This window comes from Ochotona curzoniae, unplaced genomic scaffold (genome assembly GCF_017591425.1).
Source record: "Ochotona curzoniae isolate NIBS_2020 unplaced genomic scaffold, NIBS_Ocur_1.0 scaffold_3835, whole genome shotgun sequence".
Taxonomy (NCBI): domain Eukaryota; kingdom Metazoa; phylum Chordata; class Mammalia; order Lagomorpha; family Ochotonidae; genus Ochotona; species Ochotona curzoniae.
The window spans coordinates 545,582-572,979 of record NW_024467114.1 but is presented as its reverse complement, the minus strand read 5'-3'; the positions used below and the strand labels follow the sequence as shown (position 1 = coordinate 572,979).

At 47.1% G+C, this 27,398-nt stretch overlaps 1 pseudogene; it reads right to left on the bottom strand.

Annotated features, from left to right (window-relative positions):
* Window positions 1-23,135: 23,135 nt before the first annotated feature.
* LOC121145941 lies at window positions 23,136-23,293 on the bottom strand (annotated as a pseudogene).
* Window positions 23,294-27,398: the final 4,105 nt, after the last annotated feature.

Here is a 27,398-nt window from a genome sequence, read left to right as displayed (position 1 = left end):
AAACGTAAGACTCACAGAATAATTCAATATAACTTATAGAAAATGGAAACACAAATTCTAAACAATAGTCCCTGTAGCATTGCCTGTTTGTATAGGTGGAAATGCATTACATATTCAATTCAATTATGTTCCCTTCTACAACAGACATCTACAATAAAATGCCCTACTTTGCAGATTTGGGAAGCAGACAGTGTGTATTTGTATTTCCATTAAATTAATTGAATTACTCTCATCTTCAAATTGCATATCATGCAACTAATGTTTTCTCATTTGATTGATTAATCACTGAGAAAGGTGTATTAACATACCCTTGGTTACACTACAGGTTTTTTCATTTCCCATGCATTTCTGTGGACTTCACTTTATGCATTTTTTTCTTAATACATGTGCCAGGACTCTTTCTTGTGATTGGCTTGCTCATGACGTCACTGCTGTGCTACACATTTGCTTCTGTTAAAACTTTAATGTCACTTCCATTTTTTTCTACTGTTAACCACCACTCCCAGCTACTGAGCTGCACCCATGTTTGTGCTGGCCAGTGTCTTAAAGGCACCAGAATTCCCCATGGTGGACGTGTGCTCTTCCAGCAGCACTGACCATGTCACAGCCCTCACCACAGGCCTTTCTTCACTCATTCTTGACTGTTCCCACCTCCTCCCCAGAATCCATGGCCCCATAAACAACAGACACCCCAGCAGGACAGCTTCAACTGCTACCCAGAATCCAGTGGCCATGTCTCAAAGCATGCAGTCACACCTGAGCCCACCTGTCTGCACAAAACTCCAAGCCTACAGCCTGATTCTGGGGCTGCTTTGGTTCAGGTTTGCCTTCATTTAAGGCCCCACAGGGATTGCATCTAGGGTTTCACACCTCTGATTCAGGGTTTCTGTTGACAGTGTGCTTAAAAGCAACATCATTACACCAGTCACAGCTTTTGGTGGATTTCACCTGTTGCAACCCAAAGTGAGGTGTCACATAGTAACACTCTTTCAGAAAAATAGAGTGTTTGAAAATGAGCGCATTTAAGCCCTGATATTCATCTTATACAGCAAATAATTAGAGGTCAGAAACGTTACATAGGGAACAATAATCAGAATCTGTTGGTGAGTTTGCAGAGCTGTGCAAATTTGAATTTTATCTCATGTTCTGAAATATCAGAAATAACCCAGAAAAGAAATGTGTGGTCCAGGAGACTGGCCAACCCAGGACCCTTCTACCAACATGGGCCTGATGGGGAGAGGCACGATGCGGGTATGTCACAGGGTGCCTGCCAAGGGACAGGTGTGATGTCACAGAGTGGATCCAGGGGACAGGTGTGATGTCACAGAGTGGATCCAGGGGACAGGAGTGATGTCACAGAGTGGATCCAGGGAACAGGTGTGATGTCACAGGGTGGATCCAGGGGACAGATGTGATGTCACGGGGTGGATCCAGGGGACAGATGTGATGTCACAGAGTGGATCCAGGGGACAGGAGTGATGTCACAGAGTGGATCTGGGGAACAGGGGTGATGTCACAGAGTGGATCCATGGGACAGGTGTGATGTCACAGAGTGGATCCATGGGACAGGGGTGATGTCACAGAGTGGATCCAGGGGACAGGGGTGTTATCCCAGAGTGGAGGAGTGGATGTCTCTCTGCAAAACCTCTTTGACAGGGCCCGGCGCGGTGGCGCAAGTGGTTAAAGGTCCTCGCCTTGCACGCCCGGGATCCCATATGGGCGCCGGTTCTAATCCCGGCAGCCCCGCTTCCCTTCCAGCTCCCCGCCTGTGGCCTGGGAAAGCAGTCGAGGACGGCCCAAAGCTTTGGGAACCTGCACCCGTGTGGGAGACCCGGAAGAGGCTCCTGGCTTCGGATCGGCATAGTATCGGCCCTTTGCGCTCACTTGGGGAGTGAATCATCGGACGGAAGATCTTCCTCTCTGTCTCTCCTCTCTGTATATCCACCTTTCCAATGAAAAAATAGTAAAAATAAATCTTTAAAAAAAAAAAAAAAAACCTCTTTGACAAAGTCCACGGCTGCTTATGCTGGAATCCCAACCTTAAGACAGGAACTGCAGGTAGTTTCCTGAGAAGGGTTTGATATAAGGGCTCACGTGGATCTTCTGCACTTCGACTCGGGATAAACCTTCATTCCCAACAAGCATCACTGAGTATCTTGCTACAGGACAATTTGAAAGCACACTTTAAGTTGGCCACACTGGGGGTCTGTGGACATAACTGAATCTCCTACTTGACTTTTTGGAAACATTGCATCATGCTCTCCTGCTTGTTTCTTCACATTACTGCATCCTAAACGGTGACTCTGTCATTGCTTACAGGCGAGCGATTATACCATGACTATGGAAACATGCTTCTGGGACAAAGTATGAGAGAAGTAACGGACGGGCATCGCAGAGCAATTTCCCCTTCCTCTAGATGTATTTACAGTAAAAGAAAGAAATGAAGTTTTAAAAATATATGAATGCAATACTGCTAAGAAGAATGGTTTTCAGTATTTGCCCATTGCCAGCCAGCAGTTTGTTCTGGTTTATTCCCGCAAAACATGAAATTCGCAGCTTTTTGTGTGTTTCTAGATCACGTCCCCTGGATGACTGCATTTATGTAAGGAAACAACTCATCACTTTGTTCATGCTGAAAAGTGTTGTCAATAGCACCAAGGAAGGACCCTGCTTTGCTAACACAACAGGGTGGGGTAGGTAAACCTCTGAATTCGGACTCCAGGATTCTGCTCACTTGTCTATACTGGGTAAGTAGATTCAACTATCTCTAAATGGCATACTGACGTCTATGTGCAATTGATGGGTACCACATAATTTCACTTTTCAGATGACAACATGCTCCCCACACAATGTATGTATTCTCCTCAGGGGTCCTTTAATATGGCTGAGCTGTGTGAGGAGTGAAGATATTACATGATTAGAGTTGATATTCTCACAGAGCTCACACAGGCCTGTTGCACCTGGACAGGCAGTACTCCCAACAATGGAGGTTCCACCCCATGAGGGCGAGGATGCTTCTGTAAGCCTCCTCCCCCAGAGGCAGAAATGAAACCGAACAGGATGCAGACACAGGAGACAATGCACCAGTGCGAGAGAGTGAACATGAGTACTGAGTGGCTTTGGTTCTCCTTGACTTGGCAGAGACATTATCCTTGGTGTCTAATTCGTTATCTATGATCTTGAGAGGGCCCAAGCCTCAAATCCACCAGTTTGGAGATGATATTTTCACAACGTGCCAATCAGCATGCTCAGAACAGCACTCTATGGACCCAGTGTGATGGCTCAATGGCTAAACCCTCACCTTGCAAGTACCAGGATCCCATATAGGTGTCGATTTCTGCCATAGCTGATCCATCTCCGGTCTAGCTCCCTGCTTCTAGCCTAGGAAAGCAGTAGAGGATGCCCCAAAGCCTTGGAACCTTGTATCCACCCTTGAGACCTAGAAGAAGCCCCTTGATCCTGAATTCAGTTCAGCACAGCTCTGGCCATTGCAACCATTTGGGACATGAACCAGCAGATGGAAGGCCTTTCTTTCTATCTCTCCTCTCTGCAAATCTGTTTTGCCTTTCCAATAAACACAAATAAATCTTACTAAAAGAACAACTCCCTACATGTATCAAGCCATCCACAGAGAGTACTTTTCTCATCTCCAAATATTTACTTATCTGAAACTCGGAGTTACAGAGAGGGAGAGACACACAGAGAGAAATTTTCCATTTGCAAGTTCACTCCCCAGATGGCCACAATGGCTTGGGCTAGGCCAGGCCAAAGCCAGGGATGAGGAACTTCTGGCTCTTGCACAGAAGTGGCCATCTTCTACTGCTTTTTCAGAGTTGGCATCTAGGGGTACCTGGAACTATGTGGACACATGCAATCCTGCCCAACATCCTGTTAGAAACCACACTGGGCTTCCGATAGGCAGGTTCTCCACCCCCAGGCTGTCTCCTCTCCTTTGTCCATTCACACTGTAACCTTAGGAGCAGCTACTGCTGCTCCCACCCCTTCTGCTGCAGTCAGCAGGTACCCTGGGTGTCCACCTGCTTCCTGTGAGGTCTGTTAAGCACCCACATGAGCCCTGAGAGCCTTTGGCAGCAGCTGTGGCTGCACTTCTACTGTTGTTCTTCTCTGCTCCTCTCAGTCACTACATCTGCATGTGCCCTCAAACCTCAGGAAGAAAGGAAATTAAATGAAAAGCTTATTTGATACAAAAAAAATGAAATCCATATAAGTAAACAATAATCAAAAATTCATGGGAAATGCATGTTTCCTCATGGGGGGCAGAGACCCCATCACTCTAGCGACAGACATTTCCACCTAGGGTCTGCACTGGCAGAAACTGACACTAGGAAGCGAGCCAGGACTCAAATGCAGAGGCATGCCAACTACACTGTCAGCATTGAACCACATGCCTGAATTAACCTCTTAAGGGCATGGGCCATGATTACTTATACTTTAATTGTTTTCCAATCTTTGTAAAAGACTGGGTGAAAATGAGGAACGGATTGATTCTTACATGAAACAATTGGCCCTAGTGCAAGGTGAGCCAGCATGTAGCCTCACAAGCTTGTCTCCCTGGTAACCGCATAGCTACGATTTGGAAGGGACCGCATCAGGATAGCTGTTTATTACACTCATGGTTTGCTTGAAGCCGGGCCGGGGAACAGCTGTGAAGATGCACAGATGTGACTGCTAAGCTGTGTGCTGTTGCTGATGCTGTATAACCGTTGTGAGCATCGCGATGTGGCCGAAGCAGCTTATTCCTGTCCGCCACGTTTGCTGGTGTCTCTCCAGCTCATGGGAATTTCCCTTTTATGGCTGTGTAGGTGTCATCAGTCATCTCTCCTGTTAATGGTCATGAAAGGATACTGGGCTCTCAGCTGGGAGGACAAGGCTGTATCATTCTCACCTGTGTGGCCCCGGGTTAAGTCTGTGAATGCTGGGCTGTCACTCTCGCACTGGGACTGGGCTTTCAAGTGACATGTGCACGTTCTCCTGCTGAATCAGCTGCTGTCTGTGGAAAAGCTGCGTGGCCACATACGTACCTGTGCCCCATCATGGGGTGTGCCTGGATGTACGTGGCTGTGGCCCCAGGCCATCTCTGTTGCTGAAGAACACTCTCACTTTGATCCCAGTGGGGAACAGTGACCCTGGAGGCCACTTCCGGAGCCGTCACAGGACTCACATGGACGTGGGTGGAGATCGATACCGATGCTTGGCTGCTCCTCATCTACCTCGCCCACCGGCCGCTAACGAAGTGTCTGTTAGGGAGACAAGGATTTTAGACACTGACAATTACTGAATGAAGAGAAACCTGGGTGCACGCAGCAGATAATGGTATTGGTTCACGCACTCCTAATTGTGCTTCAGAATTTGTCTACTTCCATATTTTGTTTCCTGACATATGTGCTTTTTGTTATCATTTACAGATACGTAAGTATATTGAACTCATTTTTAATGAGAAATAACATTTATATAATGATTAAATAATAGTTTTTAACAATCAGAGAATTGTCAAATTATATTTTTGTATGTACCATGTAAAATACAGAGTTGAGTATCTAGTAACCACAAGCAATATAAAAACTCACTTTTTCTAATGTGAGTGCAACAAGGAGAGAGGTCAGGTGAATTGATTGGAAGGAGTCGTTGGCTCCAAGCCCCCTGGAAGACAGCCTGAGCTTCTAGGCAGGCCTTGTTACTTGATTCTGGAACAATCATTTTATTCCACAGCATCTCCATGTTCCTTATGTGTTCAGTGATTATCAGCTCCCAACATGGATTTAGTGTCCCCAACTCGGAACCTTGCTCTCTGGCATCGCTGACATTGCTCCAGCAAGGTCAATATGTTCAACAAGAACACACATCTGATGAAACGGAACCTGGCGTGCAGCGAGTCGCCCTCTGTTGTAATTGCTTTAGCTGAAGAACAGACTACAGTGTGCAGTGAGTTAAAACAGAAAATCTCATGAGGATTAGAGGCCATATCAAACAATATATCTGAAACATTTTTAAGAACAAGAGAACTAGTGTGTGATCTAATCTCAGAAGCCAACTTCAATAGCAGCTACCCATGGCACACGGTCATTCTCTGTGTGACCAAGGACTAGGCTGGGAGAGGTGGTGGTTACAGGGGTCAGCAGTGAGTGGTCATTTTCATCAGGCTCTGATTTCCAGAGAAGGGCACGATAACATCATTCTGTGTGACACAGTCATGTATGTACCAGATTGATAGAAAACTCCGGTGCAAAATGAAATGGAGTTGTCTTCAATGCATGCATTTCATGCATTTTCCTGCAGAAGTACCAACGTCTTGGTTAAGGCTGCTTTTCTTTCAGTCCTCACCTCCGCATTACTCATGCTTCTGTCGCTGATGCATTCTGACGTCTTTGGCTCCAGCTGCTGTGCACTTGGCACATCTTCCACTTCAGTGAATATTCAAGGGCACATACACAGCTTCTTTCAGATTCTGGCTCACCCCAGGGTTCTCTGGAGAGCTCAGCTCCAACCTATCGCTTTGAGGATAAAGGCTGGTGCTGCAGGACAGGGGAAGGGCACAGGCACAGGGAGCTGTCCATGGTTCTGGTTGCTTTTGAGCAGTGTGGCCAGCAGGGAACTCAGACTATCCCATGCTCAGCCATTGCTTTGTAAATCACACAGCACCATGTATTCTTCGCAAGTCATGTTCAATGAAAGAGGCACCAGGGCTGCATCTACAGCTCAGAAAGCACCAGTGTCACTGCAGCTGGTGAGGATGCTCATATTTCCATAAAGGACAGTCTCAGGAATGCAACACAAAATCTACTTGTGCTCAGTAACGGAGAGAATGGGGTCACAGAGACTCCTGCATTTTGAGAATACAGCAGGTCCCTGAAATTAAACCAGTCAGTATCCTTGCCACAATAATTTTTAATAATTCTGAATTTCAAAAAAGCTTTGTAAAGACCCCCAGCAAGTCCCACACAGCCTGCCTGGCTTCGAGTCTGCCTCCTGCTGAGGTTGCCTGGGCTGCTGGGCTCATTATTATTGGGCACTTGTGACCTCTGAATTTCTTAGCCAGCTCCCAGAACATGGACCACAGTCACTCTGAGTATGGAGCTTTCCTAACTTTGCTTTTCTTTCATTCCCACTATGACACCATGAAGACCACTCTACTCCACAATTGCAGAGTCGCCTGTAGCTGACATGCAAATTAGCTGAGTGCCCTCCTTGGGGAATTTGCTGGTTGCGTACAAGCTCTGTAAAATGGGTTGAGAAACCATTACTGAACACACAAGGAAATTGTTACTTTATGCACAATGCACAATAGACAATGCTTAAGCAGAGACCAACAATATGCAGGGCCAATGTCCAGTGACATTTTTTGATAGTCATCCCGTATATGTATATGTATATATATGTATATGTATACGTATAAACACATACTATACTGTTTGACACAAGGAAATGTCTATTCTTAATGTAATCTTTGGATTATTCTTTTCAATGCACAGATTTTTTTAATGCAAGAAACAATATTTGTTTTAGAAGACCTTATTTTGTGTTAAGTGCAGTAATATTATCATGTGGTTAAAAGAGTTAATGAACTTCAATAATTCCCTAAATTAAATTCAAGGCATAATTAACTGCCAAAAAATTCCTCTTTCTTATCCTAAAAGTTAATTGTAATGTTGCAATTTAATTATATGTTAAAGACTTTCTGGTAGACCTTCATATTAATTTCAAACTTGCAAATATCTTTTCCCCAAGTGTTCCCTTCCCAGCTCTTAACTGCTGCAGGTGAATCACGACACATCACACCCCCACCCCTGCACACTGCAGGTGGATCATGACACAGCACACCCCCACCCCTGCACACTGCAGGTGGATCATGACACAGCACACCCCCACCCCTGCACACTGCAGGTGGATCATGACACAGGCACCCCCACCCCTGCACACTGCAGGTGGATCATGACACAGCACACCCCCACCCCTGCACACTGCAGGTGGATCATGACACAGCACAGCCCCACCCCTGCATACTGCAGGACAGATACGACATAGCACACCCTCACTCGACACCAGTCTCATGGATTGATGCTGTTCTACTTTATTTTAACTTTTTGCTTTTCTATCCTTGTTCTGGGAGAAAGCTCTAGACATTATTTGTGACTGTGAAGATTTTTTTCCCACACTGTACCTTCTTTTTCTCTGAAATGTTTGCAGTCATGTCCTAAACACATTCTCCACTGGTGTCATCCTAGGCTGGTCTTGGACATATTTCTATGGAGTCTTCTCTTGTGTCCCCTTTGTGTGCTGGATCTCTTTGCAAATGTTATTCTCAACCTTTCTGGGAAGCACCTGGGCTTTGGGTTACATCTGATTTTCCCTTGTGTCTTTTTTTTTCTTTCTTTTTACTTTTTATATTTATCATTATTATTATTTTATGATACAGTTCCATAGGCTCCTGGTATTTCCCTTATCTGCATCCCAATTTCCCTCCCTCACCTAGTTCCTCTATATCATTACTAAAGTATAGCTCTTCATACACAGTCATATGTTTATCATTGCAAGAATGGACAATGGCGGAGTCCAGCATCCTACTGTTAAGAAATAGTAAACAATTTCATTGTAAGTCCAGCTTTGTCTGGAAGTAGAAATGCATACTACATTGTATTGTCACATCTGGAAATGTTAGTCTCCATTTCACAGCTACTATACATCTCCTTAAATAAAAAGTCATAATACAAAATCAACAATAGAAAGAAAAATAGAAATTTACAATGCTATGAAGTTAAATAACATGCTACTAGATATGACAGTCTCCCTTACATGGCTACTATACATCCCCTTAAATGAAAAGCAACAAAACAAAATCAACATCAGGAAGAAAAAATAATTAGCAACACCATGAAGTTAAGTAACATGCTACTAAATGACTGACATGTAGCTGAAGAAAGGAAAAAGAAAATCAAGAGCCTTCTTGCAGAAAATGATGCTGCTGTCACCTGACATTGGTTTTGAGTGTGACCAGGAGGTTAGTGACTCAGCACCTGCCAGCTCCTCCTGATGTACACAGTGTGAGCAGAGCACACAGCGACTCAGCACCTGCCAGGGCACACAGCGACTCAGCACCTGCCAGGGCACACAGCGACTCAGCACCTGCCAGGGCACACAGCGACTCAGCACCTGCCAGGGCACACAGCGACTCAGCACCTGCCAGGGCACACAGCGACTCAGCACCTGCCAGCTCTTCCTATTTTATTAACAAGTATGTAAAAGTTATTAACCTTATATAACACATAATAATGTAAAAACTAAATAAAGTATGTGCATTTTCACAAAGGATTCTACATATTTATTCTGTTTAATCTATACAAAAATTGATCAAACCTGAAAAGTACAATCAGCTGACATAAAAAGTGGGTTGAACTATTAAATTAGCAATGTGGCATTTTGAAATTACAACAGAGAAGAAACAAACTCCAGTTAAAGACTAGTAGTTTGAACTCAGGAAAAAAAAAAAAGGGAATGAGTCACTACTCTGGCCACACTGCATCATCAGGAGGAGCTGGCAGGTGCTGAGTCACTGCTCTGGCCACACTGCATCATCAGGAGGAGCTGGCAGGTGCTGAGTCACTGCTCTGGCCACACTGCATCATCAGGAGGAGCTGGCAGGTGCTGAGTCACTGCTCTGGCCACACTGCATTAGGAGGAGCTGAAGAAAAGCAGAGTGAAATACTGGCACAATGGCTCAACTAGCTAATGCTCTACCTGCAAGCACAGGCATCACATTTGAGCACTGGTTTATGACCTGGCTGCTCCAGATCCCATTCCAGCTCCTTATTTATTACCTGAAAGTTAGTGGAGGACAGCCTAAAACCTTGGTGTCCTGCTGCCATGTGGCAGGCCCCCAGAACTTCCTGGCTCCTGGCTTCAGGTTGGCTCAGTTGTTGCCAGTGTGACCTTTGGGGAGTGAACCAGCAGTTGCTGTTTTGGGGTGCAAAAATGCTCATTCCAGACACAAGCATAAGATGTGCTGAGGAGTCTTTATTAGCCAAGCTTGGTGAAGGCTGTTCCTACTACTCTAGAATTTGCCAGCATGTTCTGTGTCACAGCTTCCGGCTAGCTGCAGGTACAATGCAATCATTGTCATAACAAAAACTAGCAAATAAAAAGAGGAAAAATGGTCATTACTGTGAAACTCATGTGTTACATTAAAGACCTATGTTCCTATTTCCCCAGCAATATAAGTTATCCTTAAAGATTGCCAAAAATGTAATTAAACAATGGAAAAAGTTAAAAAGTTATCCTAAGAGACATGCAGGGAACGACCTGGACACAGAGCTGCAGACATCAGACATTCACCTTTCCCCGGCTCCGGTGTGCACATCCCAACACTGCTAGCCCTCACTTTCCTGGAACTCTTTACAGTACACAAATTAGAAATACAAAGCATCTTAACATTTGTATCTTTGCTGACTTGCCCAGTGGTGAACTAGGGTAAGGAATACAGACATACAGGGGCTACGTTCAGGGCCTACCTCTGTCCTGGGAGTCTGAGGCCTAGAGTGGAGCGTGGGAGAAACAAAGGCTCGTGACCAAGAGAGTGAGCCCGTCGCTATCACGGGATTGAGGAAGGCTTGAGAGGGGAGTGGGTATACAACAGCACGGGACTGTCCCACCTCAGGTTCCAAATGATGACAGGTGGGCAGAAAGGATTACACTGGGGGGGGAGGCATGGCTTCCAAACTCATGACCCTGAACTAGCTGCCCAAGACCATAACAATAGAAAATCTTTATCTCTGTCTCTCCTCACTGTAAAAACAAATAAATCTGAAAGAAAGAAAGGAGATAAGAAAAGGGAGGAGAAGAAAGAAAGAGAAAAGGAAGGGATCGAGGGAGGGAGGAGGAGGGAAGCAAGCAAGGCAGGCAGGCCGGACGAGTCATTGTGCAGTATGGCTACTCACCTACACCTCCCCCATCAGGGCAGGTTGCAGTTGGCTTCAGTCTTTCATTCTCACAAAGTAGCTTCTAGCAGCTCCCAGCACCCAGCATCTGGAAATGAGACCCCCACCCCAGCAGAGTTCATGTGGAAACCTCCCCGACACACCATTCCATGCCACACTGGCATGTGCTCAAATTCCTCACATACAGAGGCGCGGTGTCTGTTGGACTACACCTCCCTCTGAATGAACGTAGCGTGAATGCCAGAAGAGTCCTTGCTGCAGTGAATGGCTGCTGCTGGAGAGGTCGCCATGGAGCCTGAGTTCGACCCTATGGACCTGCCAACCAAGACCTCTGCTCCCAGCATGGTCACCTCTGGGGATCCAGCATGCATCTTCAGGCCCCAGGCCCTACAGGTACTGAGACCTGGGGACATCCCTGAGCTGTTCCCCTGGGTGGGCACTGCCTAGCTGACCTCCCAGGATTCTCACAAGTGGGAATTGAGGAAATTGAGAGTAGTATTGGTGAGGGATGATGTCTGTGGCTCCAGGTGTGTCCCTTCCCTTCTCAGCTTTGCAGGGAGCCTGACACACCACATACTTGCTGCCCCCGCCTCAGCTCCCACCTGAGAGCTCTGGGACCCCATTCCACCCTGCAGAATGCTCGCAGACCAGCTCCCCTGCCCCCAGCCTGAAGCCCTGGTCCTGGCTCTAGCATTAGTTGGATGTGCATCATCGCCCGTCTCAAGACGGAGCTCATGGCACAGCACATGGTTCTCTCGCCCACAGGGACGCTGTGCCTGCCAGAGCCCATGTCCCTCACACTCCTCTGCTCCCACCAGTGTTTAGAGATCCCCAGCAGGCTGACTCCAGGGAAACGCAGCAGACTTTTCCCCGTGACCTTTGCGGGTTCACTTTCAGATTTACTTTTACGGACAGCTTTGCTGTGGTCTCCTTGGAAACCACTGTGAATCCGAGAGGCACGGAAAGGGATTTATCACATTCGTGTTACTGGCCTGGGTTTTTAGAAGCAGCAATGATACATATCAAACATTGGGTCCAATTCTTTCTTCTCTGACACTTTTGTGTTAAATGGCACCAGTGCTCACACCTTGGCTGACTTCAGTGTGTCCAAGAGACGAGCCATGCCAGCTATCGTCTTTCACTGTGGTAGCCGTACATGCCACACCACTGCACACAGCGCTAACGCACAGTGGGTTAGTTCACCAAGTGGTGGAGCTGCAAGGGACATTTAAAATCTCATGTTCTGCTTTTTTACTTTGAAGATGAGGACACAAAATCCAGAGAAAATGCATTGCTTGCCAAAAGTTACATAAGACTGAGTTATCATGTTCCACAAATGTGGGGAGTCAAATGTTTGGGGCTAGTACTCACCTTCCCACAAGGGGTGTGTGTGTGTGTGTGTGTGTGTGTGTGTGTGATGGCAGTTTGTAAACCCTAAAGAAGAGAGAACAATATGTAAGAAAGGAAGAGAGCTAGGGCTGGCACAGGCTGCTCCTCAGTGGCAGCCTTTGAGTCTTGACCATTCCACGTTTGATCCAGTTCCCTGCTTAAGGACTTGGAAACCGGCACAGGATGTCCTAGGACCTGGGACACCAACATGAGAGACCTGGACAAAGCTCCTGACTCCCATCTTCAGACCGGTCTGGGGAGTGAACCAGCACACGGAAGATCTTTCTGTCTCTGCTCCCTTCTCTCTGTAACTCTGAATTATAAGTAAAATACATAAATCTTTTTTTAAAAAAAGAAAAACAAACAACGACAATGGAATGTTTTCAAACTCACCCTTCACTGTGATCTGCGGTTCTTACCCGTCTGGGAGTGTGGACGCCGAGGTGGGCAGGCTGCCGTGTCAGCATCATGGTGATTGTGGGAGTTGGTTCCACTGCATTTCTTGCTAGTGTAAGGCAGATGGAAGGCAAATAAATGTGAGAGGAGGATGAAGGAAGCCGATGCAGAGGGTCTGCATGAGGCTCCTGTACCAGTTCTCAGAAGACTGTGCGACTGAGAGCACAGGCTGGCAATCTCTCCTCAGGAAACGAGGATGGAACTGCGAGATAATCATTTCTCCCATTGCTGAAGAAAGACTGAACGCAGTTAAGTGTAACTCGGAGCTGCACAAACTGCAGCTAATATTCAATTTCTTTGAGTCTTGGTTCCTCATTCTATTAGTCAGTTTCTCCATTAACCAAATACCAGAAACTGCTTGAGTAAAGCAGGACAGATGTTCTGTGGCCGGGCTAGCCGTGTGAGGTCTGGCCCTGGTGCTGGCATTCTTGCTAGCAGGGTGCATCAAACATTAAGGGGTGGGGCAGCAGGAGTTCCCCCGGACAAGCCAGGAGGGCGGAGAATGCAGACGACAGACCCAGACTTGCCCAAGAAGCCCAAGAGGATCACTGCGTCAAGTTCGCATTGCCACAGAGCCATTACCCTTAGGTGTTTGGGATACAGACATCTGTGCGAGATAGGGACCAAAGCACTCACGTGACTGAATGATGTCTGCATAGAGTCCTCAGAGAGCTCTGCACATGCAGGGTCTCCACAAGGGCTGCCAAAGTGACCGTTGAGGTGGCCACTGTGGCAACGGCCGAGGTGCTCATGGGGCACAGAATCTTCAGGGGACACAACGCTCTGGGCAGAAACGCTGGCTAGCCCAACTACACAGGGCCCTCTGTCTGGGTCTTCTGTCTGCAGCCTCTTTGGCCTCTCATCTATTTCCGGCCTCTGCAGGGGCTGTATGTGAGTTTCCAGGACTGTTCACAGTAGAGTTTTATGACATTGATGTATCAAATATTACAAGAAAGAAGAAAGCAGTGCAGCACAGCAGGGACTGTATGTACAGTTGAGAGCTAGTGGAGCTACAAAGCTCACTGGAAATCCTAGCCACATCTGCTGAGCTGCGGGGAATTTGGAAAGGGTCTGTGGCTCAAGAAAGCAATCAAGACTAGAGTGATAACTTCATCTCAAAACATGTTAACAAAAACAATATTTTAATTCCTGTAAATGAATAAAATCACAGCAGACAAGGAATGGACAGAGAAAGAAGGCTTTAAAATCAAATGTTAGACTCAGTTGGCCAAAGTACCAGAAATTGATGCCACAGGACCTGGGTAAGCCTGGATCAGGACTTCGTGGGGTAAAGAGTGAAGCTCAGAAAAATGTCAGCAGGCAGGGGACAAGGCAAGGCTGTCGGGTCAGAGAGGCAAGCAGTCCACAGGACAGCAGAGGGCTCAGCGCTGCAATGAGTGGGATGAGGAACACGGCAGGCAGCAGAGAAGAGCAGACACCGGCCTCTACTTACCGCTTTATTTGTGTGGATTACATCTTCCCCTATTCAGAGATTAGTCTTCAGATCCCAAGCCTGCAATTCACCTGTTGCAGAACGCAAACCTTGCAGAATGCAGTGGCCGATAAACACCGGTGTGTGTGCGTCCCTTTCTTTCCTGCCTGCCCCTCCTCTCTCTCCCCACCCCATTAGGGTCACCGGGGATTAGGATTAACTCAGGTAGTCAAGTAAACAGAGATGCTGTAGTCAGCATGCTGACATACTCCTTTCCTCTCAGTACCTATGCAATTACTCTAATCTTCATTTCATTAATTTTTTTGAGCATTTTTCCAGCATGGTTTGGGTTTGTCTTCAGAAAAGGAAGGACTAGCTGACTCACGCAGGTTTTCCCCAACCCAATAACCACACAGAGGTGACCCTGGGGTGCGACAGAGCCCCGGAGACTAATCCCAACAGCCCCACTTCCCATCCAGCTCCTGCTTGTGACCTGGGAAAGCAGTCGAGGACAGCCCAAAACCTTGGGACCCTGCACCCACACAGGAGAGCCAGAAGAGCTCCTGGCTCCTGGCTTTGGATTGGCACAGCACCAGCTATTGCGGTCACTTGGGGAATAAGTCATTGGACAGAAGATCTCTCTGTCTCTCCTCTCTATATTCTGACTTTGCAATAAGTAAATAAATCTTAAAAGAAAAGAAAAAACAAAAAGCAGATTTTAATGAAAGGGGAACAGCACAGAATGGGTTTTTGATAGAACACACACTCATTAAGAACAAAGCTTTGTTCTCTTCCTCACACACTCAGAAACATGCGTTAGCATCATTGCCAAGAGATTTCCAAAATGCCCAACAAAGAGAATCATATATAGTGCTAATAGGAACTATGAAAAATCCTGCATATTAATTTTACTGATAATATAATCTTGCATGATTGACAGCTCAATACCATGGATAACTTCAATATAAAATTAAAATTGTCTCATAAGTCAATAATGACTGTGAATAAATTAAAGAGCAATCAAAGGACTTGAACATACACTTCTCCAAAGAAAGCAGGTAAGTGGGCAGACACAATGGAATGAAAAGCTCAGTACCACCAGCAACAGTAAGACCACATTCATTGACTTCACAGAAATGAAGAGAAGAAAGTGAGGTGTTGAGCTGGAGGGCTCTAGAGGGAGCAGCCTCCCAGGAGGTGACGGGGGCTTCCGACCCTTACAGGCAACAAGGAAGTGATGGGGGCTTCCGACCCTTACAGGCATCAAGGAGGTGACGGGGGCTTCTGCAAAGCTGACCCCAACCCTTACAGACCGCAAGGAGGTGATGGGGGCTTCTGCAAAGCTGACCCCAACCCTTATAGGCACTCAGAAGGCCACTAGCCAGGAGCTGCCCTTGAACTGGTGCTGTGGCAACTAGCATGGGCATGCATACACAGCACTGTCAGGTAGGCCTGGAGCTCTCACCTGGAGACCAGGTGCTCTGAAGGTTCTGAAATCTTAAAGTGACTACAAAGGTAAACTGTAAATTTGAAGTTCTTAGCACTTTCTGGTTGATAAATCAAATTCAGATACACACCATGTCATCAAAACATAACCATCTGATATCGTTCTATATGAGCAAATGTAGAGACAGGATGAATGCTGCCATGCTCAACTTGCAGCTGTGCAAACAGATGCCCACATGTTGGGAAAATTTAAAAGCACATCTCCCCTCGGTGAGTGATCGTTTTATCTTTGCTAAGGACAGTCTGCAGGATGTGGCAAAACAGACACATTCAAGGATGCTCAGTGTTCATGGTGACTAACACCAGCATTTACAAACTAACTCACGTGTTTATAACTAGGCAAAGATAATAAAGGTGTTATTTATAATTACCATAAAGAGTGCTGTGCCATACCAGAAATGTAAAACATCTCCACGTGATTCAAAACATGTGTTGACTGGCTTCTTCTTAAGCTGAGCTCCGTGATGCCATTGTGTGAAACAAGTGCACGTTCTAACCGCCCAGCAGGAGCACACCTGCATGTCTGGCACAGTCAGATGTGACTGCACCCACACAGCAGCAGACAGAAGTGTCACCAAGGGGTCTTGACTTAGGATGACTTCTGGCTCACAAGGTTGCCACATATTTGCAATGCTATAGTTCCCCTCTTGTTAATAGAAACTGAGTGAATTTGAAGAGAGACTACACTTGGGGTCATTAGAGAACTACAAGGAAACCAAGAGCCATTACAGCGAAGACTCAGAAAGGAAGCTCGTGGGTGAGTCGAGCATGGGGATGACAACACGAAGGAGTTAAGAAGTCCAAAGCTGAACACCGGAGCAGGCTCGGGAAGATGGATCAGGAATGAAGGAACAAAGAGTGAACACCGGGCATTTGTGTGTCGCTTGGGTTGAAACACTGATGTCACACCCAAAATCAAGAAGTGGAGGCTTGGACAGAGACCCTAACTTTGTCTGGCTACCAGGGACACCATGCCCGCCCTCTCTCCCAAATGCCAGCCGTGGACCCTGAGATCAGGATGCCCCCAAGGCTTCCTGGCCCCGGGACTTGGAAGTTAAACTTTCAGCTTCTGGGACTCGCAGGTTACAGATGGCAAAAAAGGGAAATACCTCATTCTGGGTGTCTGTCTCTTCATGTCCCAGCCTCTTGTCTCTGTGCCGTTTCCTGGAGGAAGCTCAGCACTAGGCCCTGGGAGGTAGCAAGAAGGCCAGCATCCCTCGAGCTGGGCCCTCCAACGTCAGGGATAGAAGGGTTGCATGTGGGCTCTGCTCATGCAGGGGGTCCTGTGGGCTCTGCTCATGCGGGGGTCCTGTGGGCTCTGCTCACGTGGGCTCTGCTCACACGGGGGTCCTGTGGGCTCTGCTCACGTGGGCTCTGCTCATGCAGACGTCCTGTGGGTTCCTCTGAACACACTTGTACAGGGTTTCTCAAAGTGCATTCTAAAAGTCTTAAAGAGAGAGACTCTTCTCCCATCTTTCTGTTTTAAGGTTGGAAGCTTGTTTCCACTGCAGAACAGGTTTCTTATTGGAGCTTCATCGGCTTTAGTGAGAAGACATTTCTCCCGAATTTTGACAACATCTGACAGGGCACCTTGGCTCCCCTCTGTCAGCTGTCGCATCTTTTTCTACAGTTACAGATATTTTAGTAGACATTTGGGAAAAGTATTATTAGAAGCTACTAGCTGGTTAAGAGTATACTTGATTATCTTTAAAATCAACATCATTTTAGAGATTGAAGTCATTAAAATAAATAGAAGAATAAAGTGAATGAAAATAAAATACTACTGATTCTCTATGTAAGAGCTTTTAAAGTGATAAAAGGCTTAATTCTGCCAAGATAGTGTAAAAAATTATGAACCATACATAGTATTTATATATAGATTTATTATATATTTTTTTACTTATTCCATATATACTTTTGTTATATACATTAGTGCTCCTCTCTTGGCCTCTGAGACATGAGCAGATCAGAATAGTTTATGTCTGAGTTATCTTCATGTGCATTTGCTCTGGACCAATGCCAGTTTCAATCTGGGTCCGTACAGAGATTCTCACACAGTCGGGGCCCTGTGACGTGTGACCTGGCCTGCTGACCTGAGGACAATGGAGGACTCACCTAGAGAAAGGAAACCTAAGAAGCAAATCATCAAACGGGAAAACAGGACGACGACTGAATGGAAACCCAGAGAAGAAACGGAACATCTCATGGAGTTGACAAAACTGGGAGGAAAAAGCCAGAGACAGCTCCAAAGAAACACTCGAAGGAGAAAAGGTGGACAATGGGAGGCAGAACACTGCTGGCATGAGGCCACAAGAGCTGGGGCACTGCTCAGCCTGGGCAGCGCTCGTTGGCCAGTATGCTGCAAACTCCAGGCTAGAGAGGGAGGGCAGAGAGAAAGAAAACCATCCCAGCACAATGCAGCAGGGCAAAATCACAGAGAAGGATGGTGAAGACCCCACAACAGTCAGGTCCAGGTCAGGGCACTGACATCTAACCGAGATGTGTGTGTCTGGAATCTCCCTGAAATACCCAGTCAGGGAACAGGGGAGGGGAGTGAAAGGGAACAGAAGTGGGAAACAGAGCAGTAACAGCACACAATCACAAGTGCAGAATTCCCTGGGAATGTTAGCATTCATAGGTATTTAAGAAGCCCAAGTCAGAAGCAGTCACAGGCTACCAGAGGACACTGGGGTTGACCAAGACTCTGCCAGCCAGAGAAGGGGACGAATGGCACTGGGTATAACACATTGATTCCAGTTCTCAGGTGAAGTACAGAAAGTTAAGATTGTCAGGGTGGCTAAAAGAACCTTCTGCTGAAAAGAAATGCCTATATTACACCAAGATGGAGATGATGAAATATAAGACTGGACGTCAATATGTCAGGCCAGAGCATGTGGTGGCGGTGCACCAATTTTCACATGGACGTCAAACAGGAAGGACATGAAGCTGTAACACAATCAGAGAAGGTGATGAGTGTTGTCATCAAAACAGGCCAAAGGAATCAGAAAGAGGGAGCATTCTACGCTGTGTGTGCCCTGACTTGGGCCTCACATTATGGGAAGCGATCACCCACCAATTCCACAATAAAGAGGAGTGTCCCTGGGGAAGTGGAGGGCTTTCCAATGTCATTTAGGCTTTTCCAGTTTCTGGCACTTCACATTGCTGGGCTCTGGGTGTTGCTTCTAATATGTGTAAGGCATTTGGCTTAATGGGGTCACCCTCAAGTTCCTAACTCAATTCGAAGAGAACAAGATAGCCGGCAGTGTGGCGATCTAAATGAAGCATCCCACACCATTTACTCCAATGACCTTCATATGCAGTTAACGGTGAACTGGATTAAGGTCGCTTCTGTTTGGGGTCAGCCAGTGAATAAGGGGCCACGATAAGGTTGGCTTCCCTAGTTTTGATTGTTACATGAGCCAGTAAGTGAATATTCTTACCTGGAATCATCCCAGGGGAGGAAACAGACCGTGCAGGACTTCCTGCAGGACTCACTTCCACTCAGGGCTGGACCTAGCATTCCCTGACGGGCCACTTCTTCAATAGCATTCCTGATCTGGGAGCGCAGGGGCCCAACGCACTGTCCTCACCCTCCTGGTGGCCCTGGATGCTTTTCCCCTGTCAGTCCTTCACCTTCACCTCCTGTATTCTCTGTGGGTGTGCCCACTCCCTCCCCTCTCCCCCTCTGTGGGTGTGCCCAATCTCTCACCTCCTCCCACCCTCTGTGGGTGTGCCCACTCCCCCACCTCCTCCCACCCTCTGTGGGTGTGCCCTCTCCCTCACCTCCTACCCTCTGTGGGTGTGCCCACTCCCTCCCCTCTCCCCCTCTGTGGGTGTGCCCACTCCCTCACCTCCTCCCACCCTCTGTGGGTGTACCCACTCCCTCACCTCCTCCCCCTCTGTGGGTGTGCCCACTCTCTCACCTCCTCCCACCCTCTGTGGGTGTGCCCAATCTCTCACCTCCTCCCACCCTCTGTGGGTGTGCCCACTCCCTCAACTCTTACCCTCTGTGGGTGTGCCCACTCCCTCCCCTCTCCCCCTCTGTGGGTGTGCCCACTCTCTCACCTCCTCCCCCTCTGTGGGTGTGCCCACTCTCTCACCTCCTCCCACCCTCTGTGGGTATGCCCACTCCCTCCCCTCTCCCCCTCTCTGGGTGTGCCCACTCTCTCACCTCCTACCCCTCTGTGGGTGTGCCCACTCCCTCACCTCCTCCCACCCTCTGTGGGTGTGCCCACTCCCTCACCTCCTCCCACCCTCTGTGGGTGTGCCCACTCTCTCACCTCCTCCCACCCTCTGTGGGTGTGCCCACTCCCTCACCTCCTCCCCCTCTGTGGGTGTGCCCACTCCCTCCCCTCTCCCCCTCTCTGGGTGTGCCCACTCTCTCACCTCCTCCCCCCTCTGTGGGTGTGCCCACTCCCTCACCTCCTCCCACCCTCTGTGGGTGTGCCCACTCCCTCACCTCCTCCCACCCTCTGTGGGTGTGCCCACTCTCTCACCTCCTCCCACCCTCTGTGGTGCGTGGCCAGACTTGCTCATCCAAGTGTGAATAGTTGACAGGTTTTATTTCTCTCTACAGAACAGTGAGCTTTCATTGAGGCAGGATTTCAGTTCCAGCACTTTTGACTACAGGAGAAGATGAGAATCTACATCTTATCCTATCTCTTTTAAAAATTAAATCTTCCTCTGTAGAGTTAAAATATAAATAATATCAGCTTTGCACCAATTTTAACAATACATTGTAAAAAAAATAAAAAAGAATGGAAACTTAAAGCTATAGCTATCCTATAAAAGGTATACATGGAATTTGAAAAAATATGTGGATGACACAAATCTTTCCTAAATAAAATAGTTCAATATTAAGATACACATTTTATTTTTAATAAAATGATTATCATATGTATAATGTTAGACATGAAATGTAACATCAAAATATGTAACATCAAAATATGCAAAATAAAGACTGAAAATAGATGAAAAAATATTCTAACTTGGAATCCCCAGGTAAACATTCTATTATCGGTTATGACATAAATCCAAATGGAATGTATGTGCTTCCTAAATTATGGCTCCATGCGCACTGATATAGGATAAAAGAGACCCCCTCTGGGGAGGACATTTATGTTTACATCACTTCTGCCCTCCACACGCCCTTCACTTCAGGAACCAATCACCCAAGGGGCAGTCTGGGAATCCTGTAGAGTTGGATGACGAGAATCTGTATGCCAATCAGTACCTTACAGGCTCAACACGCAGGGACCATAAAACTCTAGGGCACCAGGAAAAGGATAAGCAGAGAGTACTCATTAGGTCACAGATATTTTGAAGAGTGTGGTATTTAAGTCAAAACAATCCAAAGACAGTGGAGACATGTAGAGGAGTGAGGCTGGAACAAGACGACTTGTGATGGAGAAGTCATGACACTCAAAGAAGTGCATATAGAATAGAGAGCAGCTTACACTATTTCCAGCTTTTCCAAACGTGTAATGTTTCTTAATGAAAAAGTTTTAAAAACATCTATGCAAAGCCTAATGACACTTCTCAAGTAATTGCCAAGTGAAGAATCAGAAGAAACTTTTAGTACTTTAACTAATTTTCTGCATTTAGCAGCCCAGTTACATAATTGAATTAATGCATATGGGCTTCATAAAATCATAGTTATGTTCTTATCATTTAGCAATTTAATTTAGCTATAAAATCATCGCTAAAATAGAGTGTCCTAGCAATCGTAGGAATAAACAAGGCTGAATTGTTGTGTTAACAGCTCAGTGAGTTGAAAGTAAGTAGGAGTTTATAGAACAGACTGTGGGTCTAGCTCAGTGAGTCTCAGTGTGAATGCAACGAGTGCCCGACCAGGGAGATTGCTGAGCCGATAAAGCACAGTGGTGACCATTTCTGCCTCTCCATGCGTTCTCAGGGTGCCTGACTTCCTCTTTGAATGGACCCCACTCCCTCAAAGTGGGAATGCAACACTGTCTACTGCCACAACAACCCAGAAAGCGTTTCAGTCTCTGCCTAAAAAATGAACAACTCTTACCTTTGGGTTTGTCTGACCCCTAACTTCCCTCTGAGACATAACGCACAGTCACACCTGCTCGCACACTGCACAGGCCACCAGGGGTAAAGGATGAAGAGGTTTCCTTCTCAATATTGACCTCTTCCCCTGCGGTCTGCACCAGCAGATGGGAACCTGCAGGGCCCAGCTCTGCTGCTCACAATGGGGGACTTGGGTGTTTTATGAAACTGAAGGCATGGGAAGAACATGCTTCGCAGGAAAAGGGGAGAGTTCACATTATAGGAATGAAGGCAGCTAGTCAGATAGACATCAATCAGACACACCAATCCCGACAAGTGTGCCACCAAGCCCTGTGCCCTGGAGGGAGGGCAGTCACAGCCACTTTCCAGCAACCAGAAATGCATGCTTGGTACCAGGTGTCTAAGATACTCTCATGTCCAGCTGCATTCATTCACTATGCAAATGCAGAAAAGCGTAAATAGTGAAAATGAAAACATACACGTGACACAACCCTTTCTACCACTGTTGTGCTCCTGTAGGCCAGGAAAGGGAACAAACACACGTGTACACACACGTGCTGTAGGCTGCTGCCTTCGGGTGGCTGCCCATGCGGTCATTTATAGGAACAGAAATTCTGCTTTGGTGATTCTTGAGGCTTGGATAGATTTCAAATTCCCTGGTAATCTGTTCAAAAGACAGCATTCCATTTAGTTCAATTTAAAAGTTCACAGGTGCTTAAGCTGATTTGAAGACACATCATCCACTGCAAAAATTAAAATATGATTTTTCATGGATTATTTTTTGCAATTTTAGCTTCATCTGCAGCTTGTACTGCTGAGTAGCTTTACAGCTGTCCCCTGCTCATGGCGTAAGAGGGACACATCCAGGAGTACAGACAGCCACCACTTTCTCATCTATTTCAATTTTCTACTCCTGTCAGTTACTTTTGGCTAGCTTTGAAAATTCATAAACATCAGATTAGTTCATTTGTATTCCTGTTTCCAAACATCAAATAGAGTCATCCATAAATTAATTTTATGAGCAATTAAGTTCCTCCAAGTCAATACTTTCTAAATTGATTTCCCTTTACAATCAAGACACAGTCTAGATTCATTTTAGAATGTTAGGCCTGACTTTCAGAGGTTATATCATCTTCATTTTGGTTTCTAACTTGTTTTTTTAACTTTCAATTTAAAAAATCAAATGGGGGCAGGCTCTTGGCCCAGAAGTTAAGATGCCAGTTGAAATGCCTGCGTTCCTGGAGTTTCTGTCCGGCTCTGGCTGTCTGCCTGTTAATGCAGATCCCAAGAGGCATTGGTGGTGGCCCAAGTGCTTGAGTTCTCAGCACCCACATGGAAGACCTGAACTGAGTCCACAAATCCCTGCTTGTGTTGACCCTGCCCAATTCCAGCCTAGCAGGCATTTGGAAAGTGAATCAGAGTCTTCTCTCTCCACTCAATTTCAGCTAATTAAAAATTCTTTAAACTAGTTAAATACTCTAAACATAAAATACTACACTTGATCTTAGCCAAAAGGCCAAAAAGTGATCCAAACATAAACTCAGCCCGGGGTATGAGCAGAAGACAGCAGGGATCTGCAAGGGGCTGTGCGGCTGCACCTAGGCCAGGACTCAAGGAACCCTGGTCAGGAGTTACTGCGGATACCTGCAGATCCAAACACAGCTCAGCTAATGAATCCCAAGATCAATAATGCCCCGGGGTCCAGTACAATCAACAACAACCCAGAGCCATGGCCAGAGTACACGAAAGTTGATTTGCCGACAAAGCTGAATCCACAGTCAGAACAGTCTCCAGGGCACATAACAGCTCTCAGGTAGCAGAGAAAGACAAACGTCCACAGAACTTCTGACCTTCCTCGCACTCCTTGCCCTAGTGGGATACGGTCATGCCCCACCCCCGGCATTCCACTTGTCCTAAAGGTCAGATTCCCAGGCCCACCACTTGTCCTTGAGGGGTAAGGCCATGGTCCCCTGGCCCACCCTTGCCAGGGGTTCTGATCACTCCAGAGGCTCACTTCACAGGCTGGCAATTGCTCAAGAACAACATCCAGGAATTGAGTCAGATGGAAACTTAGCTAAAAACCATTCTACGGGGACGCCTACTCCTGCAGATGGCAGGTGCCTTTGTCAGGACTCACCTGTTGTCTTCTGAATCCTGCCAGGAGGCACGGGGAATGACAGGACCCAGACTCTGCCTGAGTTCTGATCTTAAAGGAAACAAGACCTGCATTCAACAAACTATGCATTAGGAATCAGTTCAAGTGAATTCAGCACCTGACACTGATGGGAGACTTGAGGTGAGCCCATGTCAACAGAAAGCAGGTACTGTTCCCTACGGAAGTCATTAGCTAGCATCCCCTCAGCAGTACAGACACCACGCTCATGAAGAAATTGCTTCTACACAAGAGGGAGGGATAGTATGGTGTGATTATAGTGGGATTTTAAAAGCACGGCACATTATGACTGAGACAGAAGACCAATGACCAAGCAGTCAACACCCTCAGGGTCCAGGAGATGCTTCACGGCAGAGTGGTCTGAAGACCTGGATGAAGTGGGCTCCATGCAAGAAGCTGTTACAAAGCAAGTGTGCCTATCCCAAACTGGAGCCCAGCCTCGAGCCCTCCCAGTGGCAATACTCCAGACCCAAGTCCACCAAGGACCCAGGGTGACCACTCCCAGGCCTTAACCTTTTCTGACCCATTTATGATCCTGGGCACTGACAGGCAATTTGGAATTTAAATACCTACAACACAGCAGGCTTATTACAGGTCTTGCTGACGAATATGCTGTGATATGTGTGGGAGCACAAGTACTGGCCCCTATCTGCTAGGAGGCCCTGGTCAGGGTGGTCACCCCAGGCTGGATCTGTATCCTTGGGGACGGGGGTCCCCAACAGGTGCTCCTGTGAAGGGGCCTCTGTACCAGCTGCTGCCTTGTGCAGTGTTTCACGGGAGAGGGCGCACCTTCGGGGTGGGACCAAGATCCTCTTCCCTGATTATTTCAATAAGACTTGAGAGTGTTAAGCTAGCAGCAAAGTGGATGGACTCTAGTTAGCTACAGGTCCTCATAGCATAGATTGGTTTGAAGTGCTTTCTGAAGGTACTGATGCCAACATAGCAAATACTAACCCCTGCAAACATGACACATCGGGCACAATGTGTACAAGCACACAGCCAGTTAGCCGAACTCCTCTTCTCTGGAGGCTATGAATCCCACTCAGGAGACGAGTAACCGCCACCCTTCCTGAACCAGGAGGAGAGAGAACCAATCGGGAGGAGGAAGAATCCATGACCCTGCATTGGCAACCCTGTCCCTGAGGACGTCCTAACTCCACACTGCTCTCCTGAAGACATGCCCCTTCCCCAAGAAACCCTAGCCCTTTTCCGCAGAAGCTCCACCTCCCCACACAGGGCAGCTTCAGTCTGGAGACACATGGCCACTTCTGTTGTTGGCTTCTGTGTGCAGATCCCTTGTATGGGCTGCCAAGCTCATGTGAGCCTCCGTGTTTCTCCTGTTAAGAGATTTTAGTTGCTGAATTCAGGGTCATGGGGGGGAAGCTAGGAGGGCACATGAAGGACGTTCCTCCTGTCTCTTTCTGCTACCCCTCGGAATTCTGCTTTTCTCGGATAAGGGGATCTCTTGTATGCCCTGTGCATGTCCCTTACAGTGAAGCAGGTATGGAGACCACAAAAAGAGTTCTGTAACCTGGTCCTGCACGATGGCTCGATGACTAAATCCTCACCTTTCAAGTGTAGGGATCCCAGATAGGTTTCAGTTCATGTCCTGGATGCCCTGCTTCCAATCCAGCTCCCTGCTTGTGACCTGGGAAAGCAGAGGACAGCCCAAAGCCTTGGGACCCCGCACCCACATCAGATAAAAAGAGGAAGCTCTTCATCCCCGGCTTTGGTTCAGTTCAGCTCAAGCTGCAATGGCCGATTGGGGAGTAAATCAATAGATGGAAGATCTTTCTTTTTTAAAAAAAAACATTTATTTTTATTACTTATTTATTGGAAAGGCGGATATACAGAGAGGAGAGACAGAGAGGAAGATCTTCCATCCGATGATTCACTCCCCAAGTGAGCGCAAAGGGCCGATGCTATGCCGATCCGAAGCCAGGAGCCTCTTCCGGGTCTCCCACGCGGGTGCAGGTTCCCAAAGCTTTGGGCCATCCTCGACTGCTTTCCCGGGCCACAGGCGGGGAGCTGGATGGGAAGCGGGGCCGCCGGGATTAGAACCGACGCCCATATGGGATCCCGGGGCGTGCAAGGGGAGGACCTTAACCACTGCGCCACCGTGCCGGGCCTGATGGAAGATCTTTCTCTGTGTCTTTTTCTCCGTAAATCTGATATGCCTTTCAAATAAAAATAATTTTTTTTTTCAAAAAGAGGGAGTTCTTTAGCAGGAAAAACGTGACAAAGATTTCCACTCAATATGTTGCAGGGGGCTGGGATAGAATTACAGAAAGTATATTCTTGCAATGATAGATGCTGGAGTAAAAATGGAAATGCTAAATTGGAGGTCTGTTTGGCTCCAATTTGCATAATCATCATGCTATTGTAACATCCCTAGAAAGCTCTTATAGTCCAAAGTTACTAGAAACATACATACGTCAAGTAAACACCACCCTTCTGTCATGTATTCCCCAGGTTCAATTCCTCTTTTTCCTGCTCAGAAGTTGCATAGGATCCCCCAGAGCAGTGCAAGGAGCTTCTGACCTTGGGCTGTGTTCAGCCACAGGCAGCACGGAGGTCCAAGCAGGGCCACAGAGTGGAAACGGCGGCTCAGGTTGCTGCCAGAGCCAATGTGTGCATTTCATGCTGTGTCCGTGCACAGCAGCCTCAATCCCTCGTGGGCTCCCAGACACAGTGCCCACAGTGCCCAGCCTGCGCGACCGAGCCTCATGGAGAACACCCTCAACACATTCAGGCTCCACCAGCAGCGCAGCAAGCTGCAGCAGCTGCTCGTGACCGCGCCCTGCGCAGTGACAGATCAGGAGGTCGAGTTGCAGCACTGGTGGGTCTCCATCTTTCTGTGAGCCCAGTCTCCTTGATCCTCCTCTCCAAACAGCCTGAGGCCAGCACGACTGACCGCACTGTGGACACAGGGTTTATCTTACTTCTAAGTTTTTTTTTTCCTGGTTATTTTTTTCTTGTTGCATTTATTAGACAATCTTACTTGGGGATGTGTCTCTGTGTGGATGGTTGAGAACGTCTCGTGGACAGAGGGGACCCCTCTGCTTTGCTGCCATCAGGCTTCACACTTCACACAGTCTGTGAGCTCATCCGTTTTCTTTCCAGAACAGTAACATAAATTCAGCACTTACGTCACTTTAAGGTGTAAGACCAAAGTTTAGACATTTCCATGTCGTGCTGCCGTATTGCTAATAGACAGCCTTGCATTGCCTATCTAAGTAGCACCAAGGTTCCGTTGCCTTTGTGAGTAACCATGCACACCGCTGACAGATATCTTTAACAATTCTACTCTAGAAGCAGGTGTCTCAAGTCTGGATGTTTGAAGCCAGGACTCTGTTGCAATCCACTCCTGTGTAGCCTTCAACTGCATGTGTTACTGATGACTAGAAATGCTGATTTCTTTTTTACAAACTTTAGGCTGCCCAGCATTGCCAGGGATTGA